The sequence below is a fragment of the Eriocheir sinensis genome, chromosome 58 (assembly GCF_024679095.1).
Source record: "Eriocheir sinensis breed Jianghai 21 chromosome 58, ASM2467909v1, whole genome shotgun sequence".
In the NCBI taxonomy this organism is placed as follows: domain Eukaryota; kingdom Metazoa; phylum Arthropoda; class Malacostraca; order Decapoda; family Varunidae; genus Eriocheir; species Eriocheir sinensis.
The window spans coordinates 10,668,768-10,676,267 of record NC_066566.1 but is presented as its reverse complement, the minus strand read 5'-3'; the positions used below and the strand labels follow the sequence as shown (position 1 = coordinate 10,676,267).

General features: G+C 44.8%; 1 protein-coding gene and 1 long non-coding RNA gene across 4 annotated transcripts in view; both read left to right on the top strand.

Annotated features, from left to right (window-relative positions):
* The window catches only part of LOC126985150 (uncharacterized), a 135,835-nt gene that overhangs the window by 54,358 nt on the left and 73,977 nt on the right, over positions 1-7,500 (top strand). The window lies entirely within an intron of this gene.
* On the top strand, positions 5,603-7,017 carry LOC126985151 (uncharacterized). Its single transcript, XR_007738351.1, has 3 exons — positions 5,603-5,913; positions 5,966-6,173; positions 6,226-7,017. It is a non-coding gene; the product is annotated as an uncharacterized LOC126985151 (long non-coding RNA).

Sequence of the window (7,500 nt, the reverse complement as noted above, 5' to 3'; positions counted from 1 at the left end):
TCACAGCGGGGGATGGCGAGGGACAGCCTAGTCAGCCCGGTGACCCTAATCAGTGGCCTATTAGATAAGGTCAATGAGAGAGTACAGGGTCAGGGGGCAGGTCATGGGGGTGATGGATGAGCGGTGGGCGTGGCTGGGCGTGAGGGAGCGGGCTGGGGGAGGAGCGGGCTGAGGGGGAAGATGTCAGGCCAGTTTGGGGTTACACGCCAGACGATAACAAAGAGCGATACTTTTCTTTTCCTCGTGCTTTGGTTTTCACTCCCTCGCTCCCTCGTTACCATTGCATGTTTACTTATCACTCACTTTCATCCTATAATTCACCCTTTACCTGTGTGTACGATCAATTATTAGCCTTTTCTCTCATTCGTGTGTGTGTGTGTGTGTGTGTGTGTGTGTGTGTGTGTGAAAGAGAAAAGTGGGAGGCATTGAATAACTGGTAATATATGATGGCAATTGTGTGGGGTAATTATACGTTTCGAGCTGAATAATAACAACATATCAGAATTTGTGACCTCCAAAAATGCGTAATTCCCATCTAATGTTAGGCTGTACTCTAATGCGTAACTTTTATTATCGGGGTCATATTTCACGCACTCCGTGTTACCTTAGTTACTGTTGTCACTCCGTCATATCGCCCAGCAGTCCATAGTTTATTAGTAACTTGTTTGCGGCAGTCTATATATACCTGACTGATAGTGGCTGAGTGCCTGCCTCCAAGCCTGTTACTAAGCCAGTGTTATCGTAATCATAGCTATTGCCGTATATATATTGAGAACTCGGTTATGATGCGATTCAGTTGCTAAATTGGAACATTTATTGCATCATTAAAAACAATATATAGTCATTAAACTTAGTGTGCAAAGTCGGTAAAAATGATGAAATGGTTATGTAAAGCTTGAGTAATGGGATCGCCAATAAGGAAACCCCTACATTGGTGTGTGTGTGTGTGTGATGGGAAGTGGGCTCCGTAGACCCCTCTCCTGCGGTGACCACGTGCACATAACGGAGGGATGGTGAGTGTCACTGTCGGGCCTCATCCCTGTGTGCCCTCTGTACACACACACACACACACACACACACACACACACGTCTGGACAGTACCAAAAACACCATCAACACTTCCGTCTCTCCGTCTTGAATTTCCCATCGCATTAATCGCTCGCGTGAAGAATGCTCGCCGTTGTGCCGCGCCTGAATGAGAGAGAGAGAGAGAGAGAGAGAGAGAGAGGGGGGGGGGGGGAGACAGACAGACAGACAGACAGGCAGAGTCGACAAGTAATGATCTTTTCAAGCCGATATTCCATGTTGAAAGGACGCCTTGAAGATATATATACAAAAAAAAAAAAGGAGAGGAGAAAGGTATTGAAGGATGTACTTAGGAGGAAGGAGAGGAATAATTTGATTTCTTCGTGAATGTATATTTGGTTTTTATTTCCTTCAGATATCGCTCCCAATTTCCGCGCCTTCCCGCATACCACATCGGCCCTGCGCTAGGCACCCCCGCACCCTCGCCCGCATCCCCCAGCTTCTCTTCCTCACCCCATACCTCATATTATTAGATTGGCCATTACTGTCATTATCAGGGGGTATAAATTTATTGGCAGCATATCATTCTCTCTCTCTCTCTCTCTCTCTCTCTCTCTCTCTCTCTCTCTCTCTCTCTCTCTCTCTCTGCGCTTTCCTATTTTTCTCCCTTTCTCCCCCTTTTCTACCCTTCCTTCTATTCATTACGTTGCTGCCTCCCTCTTGCTCTCTCTCTCACCCTCCCTTCACCTCCCCCTCTCCCTCCTCGCCCTCTCTCACCCTCCCTTCACCTCCCTCTCTCCCTCCCCGCCCTCTCTCCCTCACTCCATTATATTTTTCTCCGAGATTTGCATTCGTGGACCCGGAATTTCCCCCTCGTTAGGAGTCTCTCTCTCTCTCTCTCTCTCTCTCTCTCTCTCTCTCTCTCTCTCTCTCTCTCTCTCTCTCTGGTTGTTTGGTTGTTGTTGGGTGGTTGATTTTGGGGGGGGGGTGTTTTTGTTTGTGTGTGTGTGTAATTTCGGCATATAGATTTCCTTTCCTAAACAGAGAGAGAGAGAGAGAGAGAGAGAGAGAGAGAGAGAGAGAGAGAGAAAGTGGTGGCCTTTAAGAAGAAAAGAGAGAGAGAAAAAAAATTTCAGACAAAACAACGACACCAAATGGCCCGCCGACCCTCGGAAGAGACGTGGCCTAAATCACACACACACACACACACACACACACACACACACACATACACACACATCACGCCTGGCCCTCCTCTAGCCCCTCACACCTCATCCCAGAGACACCACCAACACCGCCCCCTTTCTTCTCTTTTCTCCTCTTCCTCCTCCTCCTCCTCTTCCTGCACCTTCCTCTCCTCCATCCTCCTTTTCTGGTGGTCATGCAGTCTTGGGGTGGGTGGATGAGGAGGAGGAGGAGGAGAAGGGAAAGGAGAAGAGGATGTTCGTCATTACCATAAAAACAGTGAATTGGTTGTAGTGCCTAGTGTTTGTTGTTTGTTTGTCGTTGTTGTTGTTTTTGGTGGTGGTGGTGGTGGGTGTGAGGTTAAAGGTCGTGCAGATGGTCGTAATAACAGCAGTAAGGAGTGGCAGGCATGCAAGAAGTGCTGGTAATGGTCGTTTTGTTGCTTGTAGTTGTGCATACTATACTTTTTGATGATGATAATGGTCTCTTGCGGTGGGTGTGTTGGTGGTTGTGACAGTATGCATGTATGGTTGGTATGGTGATAATGGTAGGTAGGGGTGATTGTGTTGGTGGTTGTGACAGTATGCATGTATGGTTGGTATGGTGATAATGGTGGGTAGGGGTGATTGTGTTGGTGGTTGTGACAGTATGCATGTATGATTGGTATGGTGATAATGGTGGGTAGGGGTGATTGTGTTGGTGGTTGTGACAGTATGCATGTATGGTTGGTATGGTGATAATGGTGGGTAGGGGTGATTGTGTTGGTGATTGTGACAGTATGCACGTATGATTGGTATGGTGATTATGGTGGGTAGGGGTGACTGTGTTGGTGGTTGTGACAGTATGCATGTATGATTGGTATGGTGATAATGGTGGGTAGGGGTGATTGTGTTGGTGATTGTGACAGTATGCACGTATGATTGGTATGGTGATAATGGTGGGTAGGGGTGATTGTGTTGGTGGTTGTGACAGTATGCATGTATGGTTGGTATGGTGATTATGGTAGGTAGGGGTGATTGTGTTGGTGGTTGTGACAGTATGCATGTATGATTGGTATGGTGATTATTGTGGGTATGGGTGAGTGTGTTGGTGGTTGTGACAGTATGCATGTATGATTGGTATGGTGATAATGGTGGGTAGGGGTGATTGTGTTGGTGGTTGTGACAGTATGCACGTATGATTGGTATGGTGATTATGGTGGGTAGGGGTGATTGTGTTGGTGGTTGTGACAGTATGCATGTATGATTGGTATGGTGATAATGGTAGGTAGGGGTGATTGTGTTGGTGGTTGTGACAGTATGCATGTATGGTTGGTATGGTGATAATGGTAGGTAGGGGTGACTGTGGTTGTATGCATGTATGATTGGTATGGTGATAATGGTAGGTAGGGGTGATTGTGTTGGTGGTTGTGACAGTATGCACGTATGATTGGTATGGTGATAATGGTGGGTAGGGGTGATTGTGTTGGTGATTGTGACAGTATGCACGTATGATTGGTATGGTGATAATGGTGGGTAGGGGTGATTGTGTTGGTGATTGTGACAGTATGCATGTATGGTTGGTATGGTGATAATGGTAGGTAGGGGTGATTGTGTTGATAGGGTGATAACAGTGATAAGTAGGTAGTGCTTGTAGTGCTGGTGATTGTGGTAGTTCGTACTATATTGAGGAAGCGGGGATCGTACTAAGTAGATTGTAATGGTACGTATGTGGTTGTTATAGTAATACATAGATGTTGATAAAAATTATACTTTTGGTATATGTAGTACAGTGATGGTGCTTGTAATAACTGTTTATAGACGAGAATAATGATAGTTGTGGCAGTGGTGATTGTTATGATATGTTCTGATGGAGACGATGAAGGCAATATCGCGGTATTACTCTGTTGTTACGATGATGAGAGCTGTTTGGTGGATAGTGGAGTGTTTCCCATGTGGTATTGGTGTGCTGGATATCCCTTCACTGGTAGCCTGGTAACATACACTCCCAGGTCTTTCTCTGCCTCTGTGGTGGATAGTGGAGTGTTTCCCATGTGGTATTGGTGTGCTGGATATCCCTTCACTGGTAGCCTGGTAACATACACTCCCAGGTCTTTCTTTGCCTCTGTGGTGGATAGTGGAGTGTTTCCCATGTGGTATTGGTGTGCTGGATATCCCTTCACTGGTAGCCTGGTAACATACACTCCCAGGTCTTTCTCTGCCTCTGTGGTGGATAGTGGAGTGTTTCCCATGTGGTATTGGTGTGCTGGATATCCCATCACTGATAGCCTGGTAACATACACTCCCAGGTCTTTCTCTGCCTCTGTGGTGGATAGTGGAATGTTTCCCATGTAGTATTGGTGTGCTGGATATCCCTTCACTGGTAGCTTGGTAACATACACTCTCAGGTCTTTCTCTGCCTCTGTGGTGGATAGTGGAGTGTTTCCCATGTGGTATTGGGTGAGGTCAAAGGTGTGTGGTTTGCGGTGATACACGTTGGGGATTACGGGGATGAAGGATGAAGATGATGATAGGTTAGGTTAGTGATGTAAACCGTGGTTGTAACTCATGGCGGTAGGGAAGGTGATGAAAACTGGTAACTTGTGATGGAAATGTTCTAGCTATAGTTAAAGGTGTGAAGTGGATTGTGGTTCTGGTAGTAGTAATAGTGGAACTGGTGGCAAGTTTGAGTCTAGTTGTGTTAAATCGATGATGTAAAATGGTATGTATGGTGATATAGATTTGAGTATTATGATCCGGACAATAGTAGTAGACCTCTCCTTCGGCCACCTTTGACCTCTCTTTCGGCCACCTCTTTGGATTCTTTTTGGGAGCAGCGAGTAGCGGGCTTTTTTTTTTATTATTGTTTACTTTTTATTGTGCCCTTGAGCTGTTTCCTTTGTTGAAAAAAAAAGAAGACATATTCTTCATGGTAGTGATGGAAGGGGTGGCAAAATTGATGATATTAAAACGATTTTGATAAACAGTGATAAGTAAACGGAATGACAGTGGTAGATTTCAGCATTATGATGGTAACAAAAGTGGTAGATAATTATATATTCCTCATGGTAGTGATGTAAGGGGTGAAAAATTTGATGATTACGACATACTAGTGATTGGTAGATGGCATGACACTGGTAGATTTATGACAATGACAGTAGGGTAGGCAGATAACTAGTCTCCATGGTAGTGATAATCTTATGGGTGGTATTTGGAGGGGGAATTGATGTTGATATTAAAACGATGATGATAGATACTGATAGGTAGATAACATTGCAGTGGATTTCAACTTTATGACAGTGACAATAGTGGTAGGTAGATAACTATTCTCCATGGTAGTGATAATCTTATGGGTGGTAGGGGGGGGGGGAATTAATGTTGATATTAAAACGATTATGATAGATACTGGTAGGTAGATAACATTGCAGTGGATTTCAGCTTTATGACAGTGACAATAGTGGTAGGTAGATAACATTGCAGTGGATTTCAGCTTTACGACAGTGACAATAGTGGTAGGTAGATAACATTGCAGTGGATTTCAGCTTTACGACAGTGACAATAGTGGTAGGCAGATAACATTGCAGTGGATTTCAGCTTTACGACAGTGACAGTAGTGGTAGGTAGATAACATTGCAGTGGATTTCAGCTTTACGACAGTGACAGTAGTGGTGGGTAGATAACATTGCAGTGGATTTCAGCTTCATGACAGTGACAATAGTGGTAGGTAGATAACATTACAGTGGATTTCAGCTTCATGACAGTGAGAATAGTTGTAGGTAGATAACATTGCAGTGGATTTCAGCTTCATGACAGTGAGAATAGTGGTAGGTAGATAACATTGCAGTGGATTTCAGCTTTATGACAGTGACAATAGTGGTAGGTAGATAACATTGCACTGGATTTCAGCTTCTTGACAGTGACAATAGTGGTAGGTAGATAACATTGCAGTGGATTTCAGCTTCATGACAGTGAGAATAGTTGTAGGTAGATAACATTGCAGTGGATTTCAGCTTCATGGCAGTGAGAATAGTGGTAGGTAGATAAGTATTCAGCTTGCTAGTGATAATCTTATGGGTGGCGATCAACGAGAGTGACGGCAAGTCTGGATAAGGATAATAACACCAGCTGCGGCGCGTACATGGTGATGATGGTGTTGGTGATGCTGGTGGAGGTCGTGGTGGTAATTTTTAGTGGTGGTGGTGCCGGCCTGACAGACGCACAAGTCCTGACTCGCTTTCCTGCCTCCTGATTGGCCGCCCAAGGGAGAGACTGACCTTTTATTTCAGTGTGGAATTACCTCCTTTCCTCAACCCTTCTCTCTTCCCTTCCTCCGACGACATCTCTCTTCCACAGTTCTCTCCTTTCTCTCTCGTACATCTTTCTTCAACCCTTCTCCATTTTTTTTCTTCCGCCCCTTTCTCTCCATCTTACTGCTCCCTCTCTTCCTCCCTTCTTCCGACAACATCCTTCTTCTGCCCTTTCTTCTATTTTTCCTCCTTCCCTCTCTTCCTTCTCCTACATCTTCTACCTTCCTTCTTCAGCATCTACACTTCCTTCCTCCTCCTCCACCTCCCCTTTCTTCCATCCTTAACTCTTCCCTCCCTTCCTTTTCCATTCCTCTCCACCACCTCCTGCTCCATGGCTCCACCCTTACCTGCCATCCGTCCTTCCATCCATCATTTCCATGCTTTACCTACCCCCATACTTTCTCTTCCCCCTACAATTTTTCTCATCAATCCTTATTTATTTCCATTTCCTCTTTAACTTTGCATTTATTCCTATTTCCTTCCAAACTTTCGTCCCTCGTTTCTTCGCATATTATTCCATTTTCCTTCCTCCTCCTCCTCCTCCTCCTCCTCCTTTTCCTTCCCTCAACTCATCTTTTCTCTCCTCATTTGCATCCGCCTTTCATTTTCACCTCCACATCCATATTTCTCTCTCTCTCTCTCTCTCTCTCTCTCTCTCTCTCTCTCTCTCTCTCTCTCTCTCTCTCTCTCTCTCTCTCTCTCTCTCTCTCTCTCTCTCTCTCTCTCTCTCTCTCTCTCTCTCTCCACCTCCTACCATTCGGGATACAGAAGTCGATTATAATAAATAAGACAATAGTTACAGTGATGTTAAAAATGATAACGATTAAGATAAGGGGTAGTATTTTTTTTCTGTGTGTTATTCATGAATGATAATTGACGAAAAAAAGAAAATATCATACTGCTGGCTGTTTCAAAAATACATATTCCTTATTGGTGGGTGGAGCGTACTGCTGTGTGTGTGTGTGTGTGTGTGTGTGTGTGTGTGTGTGTGTGTGTGTGTGCTG